We start from the raw sequence: 22,156 nt of genomic DNA, 5'->3' as shown, positions 1-22,156 counted from the left end.
ATTTTTAAATTTCTCAATAGCCTTCTTCCAATTCTTAAATCCTAAGCTTATGGATACAGGGTCAGCCTTGGTAGTAATTTGTATCCTTTTGCATCTGAATGCCCTACAGCAATAAAAACACAGAACTGCCCTACACCTTGGGCAGTAATGCAATCAGGGATTTTCTGTAAACCACCTTTCCTGAAAAAACAGGGACTTGAAGGCCAGGATTTGAGGTGGGATGGTTTTGACATTAGGCTGGTTTGGGGTATTTCCAGCTCCTCTGCTGCTGCCTGCTATCTTAGATATTTAAAAATCTCATGCTGTAGCAAACCTACACCATGACATAGCTCACATATGATTATAGTCTATCTAATACTGCATAATACTGAGTCAAACTTACCTAAAATTGCATACTTGTAGATAGTTATAAAGTTAGCAAGCTATCCATCTGACATTTACCTCAATCTTCTAACGGCAAAATGTTGTGCCTCAAAAAAAAAGTCAAAACTCACCATAACCATGGGAGCAAGGATTATGAGTAAAGTATGACATAGATTCTAAGATTACTTATTTTTTTAATGAAACACAAGTGGAATGAATTTTGGAAGCGGACAAAATACAAAAAAGAGAAGAGGACTGACATGAACATTGTAAACCTACCAACATAAACATGCCAATTATATTGGGGGGGGGAACATTTTCCTTCCTTGAACATTGGGGGGACGAGTCCCCCCATCCCGCCTGGGAATTTCGCTCCTGTCCAATTGTATACATCATTAGATAGTATTAAGGAAACCGTGTAATTTATATAATGGACCTAATTTTGGAAAACTGGATGCTATATATAGAACAGTAGTCACAGTGAAACAATTGCGGGCAATTTGCTGGCATTTTGTTGCTGGCAAGGTCCGTGTGAATGGGTAACTGCCGGCAAATCGTTGCCGTCAAGGGTCCTAATCTAATTGCCGGCATCAATTCAGCGTCAAGTCCTTGCGTGTCAACACAGTGCGTCAGCTAACTGACGTAACCAATGAGAATAGGGGCGCATTTTTGAGACCACAACATGACAAGGTTAAGCCACCTTTGACCAAGAACTTGTGACTGTAATGAGAAACGGACCGGGTTGTTAGAAATGGCGAAGGTTGAAAATAATATAATATAGAGTGTTATTGATGAACCGACAGGTTGGCGTATGAAATGCTTACTATTGTCACCCATGTCAGAAGTTATGTACCAATAAATCATGCAAAATATATTTTCTCTACATAGGCAAACATGTTACCCCATCAAACTGGGTTTGTTTCAAATGAAATCGGTTTGTTCGTTTGCTGTGAAACAATGTATCCATCACTGTGCTGCTGTTCACTGTCTTGTGTACAAACTGCTCAGCTCGTAACTCGGGGTCGTTTTCATGGTTCATTTCCGTGTTTTCTCAGGACTCAGATCATATTGCAATAATAAAGTGAGCTCGGTTCGTTTTGGATTAATAAAACACCAGATATTTACATTTTACATGATTAGTGCATATAAGAAATGGCAGCATAACACGTACAATAACAAATACATATGACAGCAATACAGTAACTACATGCAGTAGTGTAACACATTGGACAGTCTACTTCTGATACAAACAAATAATACATGGACACGTTCACGTTGTGCAGATGTGCGCAGATCTGACCAGCAAAACGATTCTTTTTCACAATCTGTGACGATCATCTGTACCATGAATGCATCCAATATTTAAACAGACTGTATGCAGTTATTGAACACAACAATATGCTGCTATACTTGTGAATATTATAATCAGTGTTGCACTGCCGAATGGTGATTGTTTTGTCTATATAAAAATATACAATAACACAGTGTGACATCCCCTAAATATCCATCTAGGAGTATTGTTACTGCTACTGCCGTACCTTTAAACATATAATGCTACTTTACACAATACATTAAATTAAGGGTTTTTATAGCAAATCCTTATTTCTGACAATTATTTTCTTACGCAAACAAAAGTACAAATAAGACGCAAAATGACTGAAAAATGACTGGCTCACACACAGCTTCTTTAGATAAAAATTGTACGCTCTGATGTATTAAATTTAATGTTCATTATATTCCATTTAGCAAAAAAATATAGATATACCTTTGTAACACCCCCCATATAACCCACTATCAAATTGTTGTCAGATTACTGATGTTTCGGTTAACAATACATAAATGAACAATTACAAATGCACATGTTATGTTAACTGGTACTGTACACGTTTTTGGGTGAAATGTGGAGTTCGTTTACTTTTTGAAAAAGAGCCGAGTCCCTCCTGTGTCACAGTTAAGTTTTCCAATCCAACTGAACTCAGTTATTTTGCTAGACGGAACGAGAGCAACTCTTTCATTGTCTCAGTTTGTTTCGGTTCGTTTACCAATTGAAGTTTGTTGTTCAAATGCTCTGTGATCGCTGGGTCCAGTGACCACACCGCAAAAACACACAGCCATATGAACTGCTCATAGCGTGAATACACACCTAGACTGATGTATCGCTTGCCTTTCTCTCCTGACTAGTTCTTGGTAGTGAATCCGAACCGAACCGGCGCCCTGGTTAGAACCAATAGCCCAGTAAACACAATGAAGGAAACTGGCTCACACTTGTACAGACAATATACAGTGCCGGTCCGGGTCTGCTCTCGGATCCATGGGCTTCTGTAGTGTCTTGGCCCCAGGGCCACAGCGCTCTTGCCGGCAGTCTCTGTTTTCTGTGTGAATGGGTCCTTGCCGGCAATTATTTGGCATTCAAAGACAGTGTGAATGGGGGGCAACAGGAAAAAAGCCAGCAAACATAGCCAGCAATTTTCTGGCATTTCAGTATGAATGGGGCTTCTGTTTACAAGACAAACAGTAAAAAGATACCTGTTGTATCTGTTGTATATCAGTCAATTCTCCTCACTTGACACTTGTTGTAGGGCTTTGTAACACATTACTTTTAAGGTCTTCTGTATATATGTATGTGTGGATCCTTTTAAAAAAAAATAAAAAATCAAGGTAACACTACAACTTATAATATAATTTACAACCTACAATTGAAAGCCAGATGAGATGGTGGTCCTCCTGGAATTGAATTTGAGATCACTGTTGTATAGGCATGTAATGAGCAAACCTTCCAATTTTCTCAAGGGTGTTTTTACTCTGTTTGGTCTAATTTCTGTATTCCCTTGTGTAAATCTACAGGTTATACATGCCTGTAAGTATTCACAACTCTATTTTAGATAAGGATTTTGTTTAATGTTAAATCTGCTTGGCGTCATTCATACATCTAAAAATAGGAGTCTGCCAGAGTTAACAAGTTAGTGTTTCTTTTTTCTCCCATCACTAGGGTTGTCTTACTCTCTTCTGATATTCTCTTGTGTATGTGTATGGATTATTCCCACCTGTGTCTATTCCCCTGTCATTGTAAGTACAACAGACTTATTCTTTTTGAACATTTAAATGTAGCAATCATAGCAACAGTAATTCAGTCCAACAGGTACACTCAAATCCTTTGGCTGCTTACTCTTAATGGCTGGATAATATTTCTAAGTGATGGTAATTGTATCTATGACATGCATTTTACACACAATAAGATGTAAAAATATTTAAAATACTGCACATTCTATGCACAAGGTAGACTTTACATATAAGATATACAGGTATCTTGCAAGTGCTGCTGTATGATTGGTTGCAGTGATATATTGGATTTAGAATTAACAGTGAATATGATATATAATGAAAACAGTCAGATCTTGTGTTTATTAAGCAGAGATCAAAAGACAGTTGAACTGAGAATGATTGAAACTGAGAAGTGATTGAAACACATTTTTCCCAATCTGCCTTTGAATATTTTTTACCTGCAATTATAATAATATTTTGAAATCTACATAATCTTATAATGGATTAAATTAAATGGCTCTCATCCTGATGCTCTACCCAACAGATACATTAATATACACAAATATATGTTCTATAAGATAGACTTTTCATCTTTAATGTTACATTCTTGATTTCACGATTCTTCTGGATTTCCCAAAAAGGTTGAATTGTTTAATCTGTTTTATTTATTTTTAATTTAATGTATAGTTGAGGTCAAATACAGATAAAACCTTTTTTTTAATATCAGTAACAAGATCATAATCACCTACTCTTGATATGTCCATTTTTTTAATGAGATACCAAGAAAAGATACTGTGATGCTTCTGAATTTTAAATATTTAAGGGTTCCCTTTCTTACTACTAGCATTTTTTGTATCAATACAGTAAAATTCAATTGGTCTTTTTACCACTTCTTTCAAGGGTTCAAAGAGCAACTTTTCTCATGAGAATTATATATATATATATATGTTAGAAAAAGGGTTTTGCTTATAGGTTAGAAAAAGGGTTTTGCTTAGTTTGATGTTTTGACTAGCAATTTCTAGAGTGTTCCCAGATGGTGTAGTTACATCGGTGTTTAAAGGTTGTGGTCCACAGTTGTAATTTGAGTGTGACTGAAACTTAATTGTTAGAAAGGGTCTTAAGAGTTAAGTTGTTACCATCTTAATCAGCAAAAATATGTCATGGATTAGTATGAGTTTTAAAGGTTACATTTTAATATAAAGTCTTTTATTGTATATATTTACCATTCATACCCAAAACCTGCAGGAAATTGTTTAGACAAAACTGAGTTTAAACTGCTCATGTTGCTCTGTTGCGTACACCATCTTGCTCAGTGCTGCTTTCATTAAATTACCACTGGGGGACAGCATATTTTCCCAAGCCTCCTTTGTACTTTGACACCAAACACATGTCGTATATTGCGGTAGATATATATACAATTAAAACTACATTTTGGAAATATGTTTAACAAATGATTAACAAAATAACTAAACATGTATTGCTTTAAGGACACATAACATGTATAATAACTGCATTCATAATTACATAATAGCTTAATTCCCTACATTGTGTCAGAAACATGGCTAGTGGCATAAAAACAATCAACATAGAGCTGTTTGATTTCCACTCAAGCATGGCTATTACGACAAAATTAATGGAGATAATTTGGAATTCAGGTATTTGAGCATGGGCTATTTAAGCAGCTTTATTAGTTATCAGCTGAGGAAAATAACAGCAGAACTGCTACTCTTTTCACCTGCAAATATGTCTTCATTAACAGATTCTCTATATCTGACATACAGTGTATACCCAGCCATGCACACAGCATATTTGAGTTAGAATTATGGATTTTATTTAATTCCTTTCTATACTCCAATACTGTAATGGCATAGGCTTTACCATCCATGATTTAGCAGTAAAGACTATGCAGCATATGACAGCTATCATAACTTAATTTTATAAGAACATGGTTTACCTTCCTGGGAAACTGGAAAGCTTTGTACAGTAGTTCCACCTAAACTTTTTGTTTCCCGGTAAGGAAGGTGTTTGTGTCCTTACTGCTGTCACTTTTTGGGGCTTATGATGAATTAAGTGTCTGCCATCTAGTCATCAGGAGGGCACTGAGCATTCCGCCTAGAACACATCCCTAAGAAAGCACTGTGTAGTCACCTAAGTGTGGGAGTCTTTACCTAAGCAATCATGTTCTTCTTTGACTAATGAGGAAATCATTATTCACTTTCCATGGGATTAACTGACACAATCTCTCTAAATGGTGATGTTATCACAGTGTGTGTAGTAATTTTAAATTGTCGGCTGTTTTTGCTATCATTTATTTATCATTTATTTTCCTTATTTGACTCCTGCAGCTTAACTGCAAAAAGTACAGGCTATATACAATGTTCCTTCACCTCTTTTACCCATTGTTTAAAAAAATGGCTGGATTTCACTCCTTGGTGGAAGGGCAGACATGAGATGTTATAATAGAGGTTTGTAGGACAGATAAAACATGTTAATGGTTCATCATAGCGGTCAGATAATTGCAAGTTGTAGTGACAAGCTTCATTTAGGGCCTACAAAGCATTAGGTAGTAAAATTATTATTTTTTTAACAGCAGAGCTCTGTGACTGAAGTCTAGGGTAAAATCAAATAAAGGCCGGTAGCTGGCACGCCACCAGTTAATGTAATTGGGGATTTAAAATTCAGTGAGCTCACTGTAATTTGGAATCACAAAGGGAACAAAGATAAGGTGAAGATTATGAAGTGGAATGCACAGTTGATTGTGTCTTAATGATGCTCACAGGGAGCCTGTCACACTACACTGGGATAAAGTATCCAGATCTATCATATGCCCATGTTGATCACAAAACAGATTTTTCCCTGACTCAATAATATGATCATTTTTATTTTATTACAGCAGAAACTTGGCAGCCGTGGGTAATGACAGAACTATGCACAGTGATGTAACTGAGAAATATAGCATTTCATTATAGGCCACTTTGAAATTAAATATTCATCAAAGAAAAACAGACCTTGCTTCAGTGCTCATAGCAGAGTGCACAGAATTATATGTATTTTAAAATATTTTGTATGTGTATTCCAGAAAGGGAAAACAAAAATGGTATAATAATGATATGAAATGCTTTAACTAAAGTACATATGCATAAAAACATGTATTATTTCAGTGTTTCAAGGTCACCTTCCAAATATATAGCTCTTTTTTATTTTTTTCCCCCAACCTCCCAACCCTGTTTGAAATGTCAACCCCTTTCTATAACAGTCTTCTACAAATAAAGCTATTTTTAAAAATATGTTTGGACTCAATGGCTTGATAACCATTACATAGCCTGGAATCATTCATAATGTAACCCACTTGCTTATTACAAGATGAAGCTTCAGACAAAAAAACAAACTCTTGTGTTTTTAATTGCGATTGGCAAGTATTTTGTTCAATCCAGGCTGTAACCTGTTTTGTTAATGATGTTTTTAAGGTATGTTATTGTAAATTGTCCAGATTTCTCAGACATTGATTATCTGGTAAGAATGCAAGGATTAGTTTTCCACTTGTATATAACTGGTGGGTAATAAAAACCTCAGGGAAATATTACTGATATATAAAACATTGCTAAAAAAATTATACTGGGCTTGCTGAATGGCATTTTAGTAATTTCAGTAAGATTAGAGTATATTTGAAATCTTTGGAGACAGATCCATTGTTGAAACCTTGGTGGGCATTGTGGAAATTGGTCTCTAAATCACAAAATTCATATTGCCATATTTCCATGTGCCACAGGATGATATAGTGGCTCAGTGGGTATGAAAATCATTTCTAATGTACGAAATAGTAGGTTCAAATTCTGGCCTGTCCAAGTTGTACCAACACTAAGGCCTGGTTTCACAGACCCAGGTCAGCACCAGTCTTGGCCTATCCCATGTTATTTTCGGTAGAGTGTCTAAGACTAGTGCTAATCGAGGTCTGTGAAACCATCTGGAAATGTTCTAGTGAACTGGACTATGATAAGATAATATTACACTGAGCTGAACTAGAACACAGCCCTTGCTGCCAAGGAGAGGGGTTAGAAATTATTAAAAAGCCACCCAAATGCATCAGTGTACTGGAATAATTACAGATAATATATTTTACTGTAAAATGTGCAGTATGACCCTGCAGTAACTCCTGCATTATAATTAGCATTACTCAGTTGCTATTAAGTTACTCTAAATTTCACCCATTTATGTTTAGAGTATCTCCAACTTGATTTCATTCTCCTCAGGACATTAATTTGAGTTTTTGTCAATCAAGTTTAATATTTTTTATTTTTAACATATTTTTTCACTTTGATAACTACATCACAGTGATTGCTGCAGACACAACTCGGTTTTGTATACGACTTGGATCAGAAACTTCCCCAACCTTTTCATTATTGGTGCTTCATGTAATTATTTAAAAAAAGAGTGCAATTTGCTTTTCTCCCCCAACCTGGCAAACACTTACTGATTGTCACCCAGACTGTTTAAAGATTTACCCAAAACTGCTTTTATGGTTTTTCAGTACCTGCCCATACCTTTCATAAATGAATGCCTTCATTACATATAAGGACCGTTCCATGGCTCTTAGGAGACTGGACTGGTAACACAGCTTTAGCACAATGGCATTGTGGCATTAGGAAGAATTGGAAAATATTTGGATAATTGGATAATATGTAAGTGATACATTATATGTCATATTTTGTGTTTACCATTTAGACAATTAAAAGTACAGCAATACATGACATAGAACATTTAAAAACTGCCTTTTAAAAAAAACATTACCAGAATAATATGTCTTCCTTTTCTTAAAGAGGAGCAGAGTGCCCCTAAGCCTTTGTCTGAACAGACATGCTCTTCTGTCCCTGTATAGGTCTTTCTGACCTGCCTGTCTCTGACAATGAGTTATCTAGCTGTTACTGTCTTTCTGTCTTCTGCATTATTTGTGTCAGTGCCATCCTGGCTCATGCATCATCCCATGATTTGAGTCAGCTCCATCTAGCCTCCTTGCTTCTGCCTGTCAGCCATTTGTGCTGCTAGCAGAATTCTGGTTTCTCTTGGTCTTATTAACTGTTACAGGAGAGGATCCAGGACATGCACTGCCATCAGCTACTATAAAGATCCTTTCATACATCCAATAACACTCTCCTTGGGAGGTCAACCATTGAATTACTGATACTGAGACCAGGAATAGTCGAAGTCTAACTCTCACATTTCCCAGGACTTTTACTTTGTCCTATTATTGTCTGTTTCTACTGTACATTTTAATAGTTGACTTTTCTATATGCTGATAGATCTTCACATTTTGACTGTTTTCGCCCTATGTAATGCAGTTTGTGATTGAAAAAAGGCACCGGAAGTCTGTCCTGAGTTATGTTTGTTGTTGTTGTTGTTGTTGTTGTTGTTTTACTTTTTCTCCCAAGTATATAATTGTACACAAGGCTTATTTCTCCAGCATTGACCTTACAGGAGTCCAGTGCCAATGTCTGTTTTAATGAGAATTCAAAATAAAACAGGTATTTATGTTGTTTACTGTCCAACATCCCTGTGTAATATAACAGTGGCTGCTTTTCAGAGACATATCCTTAGTGTCTAAAATACTAACAGCGACCTTAACTTAGTTAAGTGTGATTAATACGATCAACTCATGTAGTGGTGTGCTTTTTATGTATTACTTTTAATTTGTGTATCTCATCAAAGCAGGTTCTACTACAGTGTACTGGTGTTACTAATTAATGTATTATTGGTCTGATATATTCAAATTTAAAATGTAACATTTCTTAGTATGTGATACTGGTACTCCAGAATACTTTGGGCACATTACTTTCGTCCTGCATAATGTATGATAACTCAATTTTCTTAGTGCACTTCTGTATATTTTATAATGAATTGCCAGAACAAATTGGGAATGATTTTGGCTCCAGATCCAATGTGAAAATTAATTGCAGCAAGTGTTTTATTCAGATATTTCTTGTATGTAAACTATCAAGGAAAAAATATAGGAAAACATTCATAAGTTAATTAATTACTCTTTGAACACTCATATTCATACAAACCTCTCTTGATTTCACTAGAGTAGATAGAGTTGTCTGTGATTTCCTCTACACATAAAAGTGCTATTGTTATATCAAGTTATAGATTAATTATCCCAACGCCGAGTTCAGCAGTGGTTGAGATGATTTATTATACCATTTAAGGAGAACCTACATTACATTCTGTATTCCATATACTGCATTTACAAAGATTGAGTCAATACATTATCTTTTCAGTTCCTCAGCATAAGAAAATATGCAGCTGGAGAGTTCATTAATTTGACTGCATATTGCCAATACACACACACACACACATACTTTTGATGACAATGTAAGAATCTGATATTCTCAATGGCAGATGGTCAACTACTTGGTCTGAGCACCAGCTTGTAGCTTTCAAGGAGATTAATCCAATGCAAAAAATAAAAAGTGATGGCCATCATTTCACATATATGGTGGTCATATCATAAATGCTTAAAGGGGTCATGAACTGCCTTTTTTATTTTGTACTGTTCCCTGAGGTCCACTTATAATGTTATCAAGATTTTTACATCAAAAAACATCATAATTTAGAAGTAATAGGTTATTTTCTGTCCTGTTTTGACCCCCCTCATCGGAACACACCGTATGAATAGGCGTGGTGGATTGTAGTAAACGCCCACTGGTATGATTGGCTAACAGTTGTGCATATTTAAACATTTTCAACTCCCCCGTCATATATGTTTGAGTCAGAGTCTGATCCCGGATCAGAAGACAACGAACCTGCACCTCAAAAGGCAAGGATACTACAGCCTGCGACAGCGTGGTAAATAATCATCTTTATTTATATTTATACTTTATGTATTTGTGAGGTAGTTAGCCTATTACATTATATTAGAGTTTAGCCAAAGATGCTACAGAAAGCGGTTTACGTCGTTATGTTGTTAACATTTATGCATATTACACGTTTTATATTTAATTGGCTGTTGCATATAAAGTTTAGATACTAGGCGTTAATATAGTTATATCTGACAAAGGATAATTCGCGCTGCTTCATTTAAACGAAGTATAAATGAATGTACCATGTTGTCTTCCGAGCCATCTTTATCGTTTGGTTTCTGCATAGACCTGCGTTTGCCTCTCTCGTTATTTACCTACTATATGTGTTAATTGGTGGGCGGGGCTAAACAGCAGTGATGTAGAAGCAGGCGTTGATCTTCTTCTGCGGAGGCGGGGTTTAGCCACACTATTACATAATAAAGTGGCACATTCCACATCCTGTTGTTTTTGCAGATTGGCTTCAATATAAGCTGTTTTTTAGACTAACGAGAAAGTTTTGAGTTCTGAAACTTACAGGATGTTTTTATAGTACAATGACCTCTTATATGTCAAAAGATCAAGGGAATTTTGATTTCTCAGTTCATGACCCCTTTAATTTTCACTAATTGACTAATATGATTCTTTAACCCATTTTGAAAGTCTGTTGAGTTGCTCATCTAAGTGCAAAGTGGACACACTTGGGACATACTAATGAAACCATGGTCTAACAAGTGCCTTGACATGATTCAAGAATGAAGAAGGACCAATGTGCAGTTTTAAGATAATGTCATGACAAAATAATTTTATGTCCCATTCACTCCATGTTCTCGGCACATGATCAATTGTAAAGAACATTATCTATGCAATTTCTAACTCATACTGCCTTTGACTAATGAAGGTATTACTTTCAGCTATTATAAAGTCTTTATCTCATGTGTACACATTCAATATATTTGTATATATAAAACTATAATCCATAGGCTTGTTTGGGTTTCACTGTCATGCATTGCACCTATTATTCACAGATTAAGTTTAAGATTGTGCTTTTTACCCTGCGATAAGAACACGTGTAGTCAGCGCTTCTTATGGTATAGACGTTCTTTGTGCTTACAAAGATTTTCTGTTTCCATTTGTTACTACCTGGATAATACAATCATCCAATCTTTCCTTACTAAATTAGAAGAAACAGGATTACTGCATGGTCTGTGTAACAGGGTGAATGGAAAATTACTGTATTTAATCATGCATTTTTTTTTACTGGAGTTGATCTGTAATCTAGTCATTTGTAAGCCTCCACAGGTGGAATAAATTAACTAATGTATGCACATTTTCCTGGTCAAAGAATAAAAAGGGAACTCATTTGTGTGTATTGGAGGAGAATGGAACACACTGAGATTTTACATAAATATAATAATCAATATTTATTAAGATTGTCCAAATCGTCCAAATTATTATTCAATACCATTGTATCTCAATCCTAGTCATAAGCCCCCCTGTGTCTTTTGTTTTTTCTTCAAACTGAGCTCTTAATAACTTGGACTTATTGAACCAATTAATTGAACTGTTTGCTTGATTAAATCTGTGTTAATTCCTTTCAGTGCTTACTGAGTTGGAGGTGTGACAGAAATTAACATTAACATTAACATTAACACACTGGACAAAGTTCTGAATTTAAAAACTCCACTAAGTATACTGAAATTCAGTTATGCATTACATGAGATTTAACATGTATAGTTACAGTGAAAAGATTATACACTGAGAACTTGCTTTGCAATGAAATAGAAAAGGTACCAAACATATCAAGAATAAATCATATCTTGTGAAAACATTTGCAAGAAATTGCTCTTAAGAGTATCGTTCCCTTATAATGTAAAGGACAAGGTGTTTGTTCATGACATATATTTCAACACTATAATATGAAACTGAATAATATGACTGTGTCCAACCAATGTATTAACAACCAATGTGTGAACTTGCCATGCAGTTTAGAAATCTTGGTTTATACATGAAACTATACAAAATGACAAGTGCCATAGAGTGTTAATAGAACAGTGTTTAATTATCCCCAGGTTAGAGTCCCTGCTCATATGGGATGCAGTTATGAGCAGATTTTGCACCTAGCCTTCATGTTCATTTTATGTGCAACTATTAAGGATAACTGAAAGAAGATGCAAGACAATGTAACATACTCATATATAAACATTTGGGGTAGGGAGGAATAGGGAGAAATATTTCAAGGGGTCCCGTGGTCTTTTTATATGTACTGTACACTCACCTAAAGGATTATTAGGAACACCATACTAATACTGTGTTTGACCCCCTTTCGACTTCAGAACTGCCTTAATTCTACGTGGCATTGATTCAACATGGTGCTGAAAGCATTCTTTAGAAATGTTGGCCCATATTGATAGGATAGCATCTTGCAGTTGATGGAGATTTGTGGGATGCACATCCAGGGCACGAAGCTCCCGTTCCACCACATCCCAAAGATGCTCTATTGGGTTGAGATCTGGTGACTGTAGGGGCCAGTTTAGTACAGTGAACTCATTGTCATGTTCAAGAAACCAATTTGAAATGATTCGACCTTTGTGACATGGTGCATTATCCTGCTGGAAGTAGCCATCAGAGGATGGGTACATGGTGGTCATAAAGGGATGGACATGGTCAGAAACAATGCTCAGGTAGGCCGTGGCATTTAAACAATGCCCAATTGGCACTAAGGGGCCTAAAGTGTGCCAAGAAAACATCCCCCACACCATTACACCACCACCACCAGCCTGCACAGTGGTAACAAGGCATGATGGATCCATGTTCTCATTCTGTTTACGCCAAATTCTGACTCTACCATCTGAATGTCTCAACAGAAATCGAGACTCATCAGACCAGGCAACATTTTTCCAGTCTTCAACTGTCCAATTTTGGTGAGCTTGTGCAAATTGTAGCCTCTTTTTCCTATTTGTAGTGGAGATGAGTGGTACCCGGTGGGGTCTTCTGCTGTTGTAGCCCATCCGCCTCAAGGTTGTACGTGTTGTGGCTTCACAAATGCTTTGCTGCATACCTCGGTTGTAACGAGTGGTTATTTCAGTCAAAGTTGCTCTTCTATCAGCTTGAATCAGTCGGCCCATTCTCCTCTGACCTCTAGCATCAACAAGGCATTTTCGCCCACAGGACTGCCGCATACTGGATGTTTTTCCCTTTTCACACCATTCTTTGTAAACCCTAGAAATGGTTGTGAGTGAAAATCCCAGTAACTGAGCAGATTGTGAAATACTCAGACCGGCCCGTCTGGCACCAACAACCATGCCACGCTCAAAATTGCTTAAATCACCTTTCTTTCCCATTCAGACATTCAGTTTGGAGTTCAGGAGATTGTCTTGACCAGGACCACACCCCTAAATGCATTGAAGCAACTGCCATGTGATTGGTTGGTTAGATAATTGCATTAATGAGAAATTGAACAGGTGTTCCTAATAATCCTTTAGGTGAGTGTATATATGTATGGTCATTCACAGCAGAGATTTCAATTCAATGCATATATATATATATACTGTATATACACACACACAGACACAAGACATTTTTCCAGGCAGCACTTGATTTTCTCTTTAACATGGAAAATACATTTTGACTACCAAGCTCTTCCTGTTTACAGTCATGATTTTCTATCAGTCTAGTCTGACATGGCATGGTTACCAAACCCTGAAGCGGGGTTACCTTAAATTAAGCCAATTACCTCAGGGCATCAAAAAAAAGAAGAAAAGAAAAACTGAATCTATGTGATCAGCAACAACAGAGATGACAGAGGGAGAATTGGGGCTCTTTTGAAAATTAGTCACACAATACTCCATAAATAATGCATTGTGATCTGAACACTGGGTAAGGCTAATGCACTTTTCACCTAACTTTGTTGAGAAGTCTTTTCAGAAAATATTTTTTGGTTGAATAATTAGTTTCAAGGGAAAATAAAAAGACCCTAAAGAGAAAGAAGAACAGGAAATCACTAAGAGCACACAGGGGGTAATTCATCAAGAATAGCTGACAGAGCGTATAGTCCAGAGTGTAGGATTATGCTCTACCCGGTGATTTCAATTGCCCTCCATTTTATTTATCAGTGAGCACAATTGAATGTGCTCATTCAAAGGAATAATTTTATGATTTATGTACAGCACTCCGACATCATTGGGTTCTGCTGGTATTGCGCATTTCATATGTCCATTTAAACGTAAATAAAGGTAGAGAGAAGGCACATTAAAACATCACCAGTAGAAGACTTTCTTTCCATCTCTTGCATCAGTGGCAAGAATGACGTGATTGTGATTGTTTGTTTGTTTTCAGAACTCACTTATAATAAGTCAAGAAAGGAAAATGTCACATTGCCTACAATCAAGAGCACCAACACATTTGGAAAACCAACCACCCTTTAGACATTCCGCTTTGTTTCCTGAAAAAACCCTCCTGGTTTCTCTCCTGCCAAGCAACATTTTAATGAACTGAAGAAGACAGTGTGAAAAAGTAGTCTGTGATATTCCCCCAGTAGGTGCCACAGTGGTTTTGAAATGACTCTGGGGAAACAAAAAAAGGGAAATTACTTAAATCCTGCAACACACACACATTCTCCCCCACTATTCAATCAGTAGGCTAAATGTGACATATAACTATACAATAACCTTCAACATTCCAATTGCTCATATTTCCCCAGGATCAATTTTTATGTTCAGTGTCCTTATTATTTCAAGAAAATAAACCCAGTACATTGTTTCTACGTATTTTACTAATGTAAGTTGTATTCATTAATCAAAACAGATTTTTGTTTTGGTTTTAAATTAAAATCTGATCATTTTAAGTAATATATTATACAATAAATCACAAGCTAATTATCCAGCAACATATGAAGCTAATTCTGTTAGGCCTTTTTGAGTGTTTGTGAGTCTCTTGTGGAATGCAATCCAAAGTAACTTGCCAGCTGTTGGCCAAGGATGTACAAGCATATCATAGAGTGTCCTGGGTGTCTATAGCAATAAGAAAAAGGTTGGAAATATTCATCTCTGAGTGTGCCTCTGTTGCAGAAACAGGCATAGAGCTTATCATAGTGTCGAGTATTTTTTTTTTTTTACCTCCATTGCCACTGTTAATTTACCAAAATGATTAGCTAATTCCTTATCTTAATCTGTTATTGCAGTCTTTACATTGCAATAATCTCACATTCCATCAACACTGAGTTAACATGCATCCGAAGATCGCGTTCACAGTCATGCCTTTATGATGATGATGATAACCAACCATATCATGTAGATTAGTCAAAGTTAAGCAAAGCTATATTAAAGATAATGGCTTTCTTACATTTTAAATCGTACAGTGCCATGTAGACCAGAATAGTAGTTGAAATTTGACCTCAAGAGATTTCAAATGACAAGATTCTGTTAATAAGAGTGTCATGGGAGGTGACTAGAGGGTCATTTATTTATTAATGGTTTCTTTAAGTATCACTTTTATTTATACATTTTTCGCATTATGTTTTATTTCACACTTGTGTAACGGGGGGCTCCTGGTGGGGGGGGGAGAAGGAGTCCCCCACTAATGCCCAACCCCACATCACTAAACCTCCAGACCACGCCACCCCAGTTAATTGATGAGGTTGGGGAGCCTCATGACCAACTCGCTATTTCCCCCTATGCAGGTTATTTGATCCTGGAGCAACCACAGAAAGGACTCATAAAACATAAAACATAAAATATAACTGTACACACATACATACACACTATTCCATAATCAGCATCCATACTAATAGCAGAGCAAGGGAAGTACATCATCATTTTTATACCACGCAACAGCGGAGACAATGAATACAAAGTGCAAGCATTTATAAAGGACAGTTATATATATAATGAGAAAATAAAAGTTGGTTAAACCTTTGTTAGTAAATCTGTCAAAACCAAAATTGACTGAAAAATGCTGCCAAGTGTTTGTTTACAGGTCAAATTGGTTCAAAATCAAGATCATTAAACAAAATTGCAACCGTGTTGCTATGGTAACAATAAAGAAATTGAACTGACCTATGCCAAAGGCTTGTGCCTGACAGCAATCATGGTAATCTTTCAAGTCGGAAGCACTGCCCAAGGGGGAGGGGTTTCTGCGCACTTCCGTAGGAACCCGATCGAAATGTCACTCTATCAAAGCTGCCATTGGCCCCTGCGCTTGTCACTCAGAACAGGTCCCTTCCCACTTCCTGTTCTTTAAAATGTGACCTCAGGTCCGTCCTCTTTTGCCACTTCACCTGGACCCGAGAATGTGAGCTCTCTGTGTCTTGTCTGTGCACTAGACTTTATAATTATTATTATCATTGTTTTTCGGCTGGTTGGCTTCAGGGCTGTGTTGTCACCACCGTTGTATTAGTGTGTGTGTGTGTGTGTGTGTGTGTCTCTATTGTCATATTAGTTATAATTGATAGCTAATCCAATTCTGTTCTGAACGCGCTAGGGTTGGCAGTGCTCCGGGTTTGCTGGCTCCAGCTCGGCAGTGGCTCCAGAGGTTCAGCTCCAGCTCCAGGCTGGCTCCGGAGCTGATGGAGGCCCACTGCTCCAGCTCCAGGCCGGCTCCTGCAGCCCCAGCTCCAGCTCCGGAGTGGCTCTGGTGCAGCTACACACTGCTGCTACAGCTCCGGCTGCTTTTAACCAGCTCCAGCTCCGGAGCCACAAAAAACAATGCAAACTATGATGCAAACGTTATAAATAATGATTCCTTTTTTACTTATTTTATGTAAATAACTGTTTAACAAAAACAAAATATTAATAACAAACATCTGTTTAACCATTCAAACATGAAAAAGTGGAAAATTGTAAAGATGTTTGTGGAAATTAGGGTTGCCAGCCGGCCAGTATTTTAGCGGACTATCCGGTATTTGTACAATACATGGCTAACAGTATGTGGACACCCCCTCTATTTAGTGTATATGGTATGTGGGAGACTCTGTGACCAGTCAAAGCCTGGACCTCAATCCAACTGAGATATGTGGAAATTGATGAAAATTGCTGCTTACCAAAGGTTCCCATCCAACTTGATGGAGCTTGAGCAATTTTGCAAAGACGAATGGGCAAACATTGCTGTGTCCAGATGTGGTGTTAAGCTTGCCACCATTTGACCTGGGAGCAGTGGAAATGCGATCTTTGTAGTGATGAATCACGCTTCACCATCTGGCAGTCTGACAGAGGAATCTGGGTTTGGCGGATGCCAGGGGAATGCTACCTGCACGAATGTATAGATCAACTGTAAAGTTTGGAGGAGGAATAGTAGTCTCAGGGCTTGGCCCCTTAGTCCCACTGAAGGGAAATCTTAACGCTACAGCATACAATGGCATTCTAGGTGAGTTAACAGTTTGGGGAAGGCCCTTTCCTGTTTCAGCATGACAACCCATGCACAAAGTGAGGTCCATACAAAAATAGTTTGTCAATCAAATTGACTGGCCTGCACAGAGCCCTGACCTCAACCCCATCCCACCTTTGGAATGAATGGAAAAGCCAACTGTGAGCCAGGGCTGATTGCCCAACATCAATGCCCGACCTCACGCTCTTGTGGCTGAAATCCCTTAAACAATGTTACAACATCTAGTGTAAAGCCTTCCCAGAAGAGTGGAGTCTGTTATTGCATCCAAGGTGGGTCCAACTCCATATTTATGCCCATGATTTTGGATTGAGCTAAGGCTAAGGCCGCGCGCACCCCCACGAGAGCATGTGAACGACAGGGAAGAGCGGCGGAATGATACCCTCCCCCTCTTCTGAGTCGTGACAAGTCACCTGGGAGGAGGACCGCCTGCCTCTGGGGTCGCAGGTGGGATTCTATCCTCCATGCTTCCTTGTGCCTAAGAAAGATGACGATTTGCGCCCCATCTTGGATCTGAGGCGCCTGCACCGCCACCTCAAGGTGTTGTGCTTCAAGATGCTCAACTTGCACACCATGTCCCAGGCTATCAAGCCCCGCGACTGGTTCACCACGATGGATCTGAAAGATGCTTACTTTCACATCCCCATTACGCAGGCGCACAGGAAGTTTCTGCGCTTTGCCTTCAAGGGCCGAGCGTTCGAGTTTTCTGTTCTCCCCTTTGGCCTGTCGCTAGTGCCACACACTTTTTCCAAGTGCATGGACGTTGTTGCCTTGCGTTGCCAGGGAGTCCGCATCCTCAATTACCTAGATGACTAGCCTAGTCACAGTCACTCCGGCGTGCTGGAAGGTGCTCCATTGGTGAGGATGTCTCCGGTCACTCAGACTGTACTGTTCAGCTCGCCATCTGCTTCTATGGGCACAGCCACGGTTCCTCTCCATCAGAGCAGTTCACCTCCCAGGCCTATCCGACATGGGGGTGGACCGCCTCTCTCAGGGAGGCCCCCTGGTTTCGGAATGGCGTTTTCACACATTTGTAATACAGCAATTGTGGAGCTGGATCGGCAGATCCACTGCCCACTATGGTTCTCCGTTTGAGACCACTCAGGAACCCTAGGGATCGACACGCTAGCCCACGCATGACCACGCTGTCTCCTTGAGCCCCCTGGGTCTCATTTCCTGGCTACGCAGTTTCTGAAGGGAGCTCGACGGCTACGGACTCCTCGTACCCCTTCACTGCCCGAATGCTATTTGGAACACACTAAGGACGTTCGGTGCTCAGACCAATTGTTTGTGTCACAGGGCCTGGTGCTTTCAAAGCAGCATCTCTCACATTGGATTGTGGACACTAACTATTACCATGGCCTACGAGTCCACCGGGACCCCATTGCCTGAACACTTGGTGGCCCACTCAACTCAAGGCGTTGCCACATCTTGGGACTTTTTCAAGGTGCCCCCTTGGAGCTCTCCACTGTGTATTGTACAGTTGAGGAGGATGCTCCGGTGCTGTTTGGGGGAAGCATGAATGTTCCTGCTGCAACACGATATGTATTGTTGTTTTCAGCTTGGCTACTGTGTTGACTAGCCAGCTGTGTATTATGTTGTGTTTTTCAGTGGGTCTGTGGCCCCGTTCCTATTGGATCAGGGATCCACTGCCATAAGAGCGTGCTCCTAATCTCAGCTCGTTACCTGTATAAAAGACACCTGGGAACCAGAAATCTTGCTGATTGATAGGGGATCAAATACTTATTTCCCTCATTAACATGTAAATCAATTTATAACTTTTTTGAAATGCGTTTTTCTGGATTTTTTTGTTGTTATTCTGTCTCTCACCGTTAAAATACACCTACCATTAAAATTATAGACTGATCATTTATTTGTCAGTGGGCAAACGTACAAAATCAGCAGGGGATCAAATACTTTTTTCCCTCACTGTAGATCTTATTGAAGGGATCAGGAAAGCAAAGAGGGAAATAGAAATAAACATAGCTCTTGTGGCTAAAACTAATGCAAAGAGCTTTTTTTCAATACTACAACAGCAAGAGGTCAATAAAGGAGTAAGTGAAACAGATAAAGGGCAAAAATTGAAGTTTCTTGGAAAACGAACAAGATGTGGCAAATGTTCTAAATGAGTATTTCACAGAGGTTTTTACAAAAGAAAAAACAGATAACATGCCACAGGTTAACAACCAGTCCAGTCAAACCCTAAGAGAGATCAGGATAAATGAGGAGGAGGTACTAAAGGGACTAGCAGAATTAAAAACCAACAAATCACCTTGGCCAGATGGTATATTTCCAACAGTACTTAAAGAAATGAGGGACATTATTTATAGGCCACTAACAAAACTATTCCAAATGACACTTAGAACAGGGGATGTGCCAACTGACTGGAAGACAGCAAATGTCATAAAAATCCACAAGAAAGGGGACAAAACTGAGCCAGGAAACTACAGACCAATCAGTCTCACCTGCATTACTTATTATAAGGTTCCACACCAAAGACTGATCCTCAAATTGGAAGTTGTAGGGTGTTGGGGTTGTATTCAGGGTAATGTAAGTAGACGGATTATAAACTGGTTGATGTATAGGAAACAGAGGGTGTCGATTAGAGGAGTCGCGTCGAGTGAGGTTGTTAGTGGAGTTCCACAGGGATCAGTAATAGGGCCTTTTCTTTTTCTAATCTATATTAATGATCTGGACTCTGGGATAGTTAGCAAACTTGTCAAATTTGCAGATGAGTCTAAAATAGGTGGCTCAGCAGATACAATCTCAGCAGCATAGGCTATTCAAAGGGACTTAGATAATATTCAGTTGTGGGCCGACACCTGGCAGATTAAATTCAGGGTGGACAAGTGCAAGGTATTACATGCAGGTAACAAAAATCTTACACTAGGGGGGAATAGAACTAGATGAAGTAACGCATGAGAAAGACCTAGGAGTCTACATGGACTCCTCACTTTCTCCATCCAGACAATGTTTGGAAGCAATAAAAAAGGCAAACAGAATGCTAGGGTATATTTTCAAAAGTATAGAATTTAAAACAAGGGCAGTAATGTTCAGACTGTACAATGCACTAGTTAGAGCTCATCTGGATACTGTGTGCAGTTCTGGGCTCCACACTTCAAGAAAGATATCGCTGCTCTAGAGGCAGTTCAGAGGAGAGCAACCAGACTTATTCCAGGTCTGAAGGGAATGTCCTACTGAGAGACTGAGGGAACTGAACCTTTCTGAAAATTTGGTAACATTTAAAAATAGACTGGATAGTATCCTTGGATCAACAAACGAGCATGATGGGTCGAATGGCCTCCTCTCGTTTCTAAACTTTCTGATGTTCTCATGTTCTTATGTTCTCATGCTGTGTGATCAGGAGTAGTTGATCATAAGAAACAAACATACTTAAAATTGGGTGATTGTTGTAGGCTAAAACAGAAATAATATCCAGTCTTTATTCCTGTATTGAACTCTCTCTCTCTCTCTATCTATCTATCTATCTATCTATCTATCTATATATATATATATATATATATATATATATATATATATATTGTTTTTAGTTCATAAGAAACAAAAAGTCATAACGTATGCTGGTCCAGCCTGGTATTTATTAGAATAATTGTGGTTTCCTTATATACATACAAAGCTGTCTCTGTAATAAACTGAATGACAATAGTAAATGAATTGCATATAATTTTTACCTTTTTCCCTAACTTAGTTCACTACAGCCACATTATTATTTGCATTATTATAGAAAGAAAATAATACAAGTTTGTGACCCACTAAAATGTGAGATAATTAACTGTGCCCCATGACAATTGTATTTATCCATCCTATCATAATTTATGTTGTAATTGTCCATCAAAAATAGACTGCCAAGTTATGCTACAAAAAAAAAAACCCATCAAGGCTTTGTGTTAAACTGCCATCTAATGATTGCAATGACAAATTGCACAGTCTCAAGGGAGAACATTGTGGTTGGCAATATCTATAATCCGGTAGGTTTCAAACCAGTGTAAAATAGAAAAGAATATTCTTTCCATTAAAATTGTTTGCTGATTTCAGTCAATCCAGCTGAAAATCTTCTAATAATTATGTGAGATGAATTGTTTCAATTCTTCAAACAAACAAATTAAAAGAGCAATCCCACAAAAACCTAGATAACTTTCAAATGTGGAACTTGAATTCTGCCTATATTGAAAGTTATACATTCATTAATTCATAGTCCCATTTCCACTCAACATCTGGGAATCTACCTAGAGATAACCCTGATACCTGGGCCTGGGATGAATGAAGGAATTTTACAGGCTTTCATATTGATGTAGAGACTGCAGTAAATAGATGAGACATGATGAGGAAAAAGTGCTTGTGTTAGACTGATGGTTGCTTACAACCAAACTCCCAGACTAGTATCCCCAGATGTGCCTGCTCAGTCAGCACATGGGTTAAAATCATTACTAATTACAACCTTACCATGTTTATACAAATGTAAGGCTTTCAATTGTGGCTGTACTGTTTTTTGACCAGCATTGTAGTCTTGGAACTAGTAT

This window comes from Amia ocellicauda, chromosome 2, assembly GCF_036373705.1.
Source record: "Amia ocellicauda isolate fAmiCal2 chromosome 2, fAmiCal2.hap1, whole genome shotgun sequence".
Lineage (NCBI taxonomy): Eukaryota > Metazoa > Chordata > Actinopteri > Amiiformes > Amiidae > Amia > Amia ocellicauda.
Note: the sequence above shows the minus strand (reverse complement) of the source record.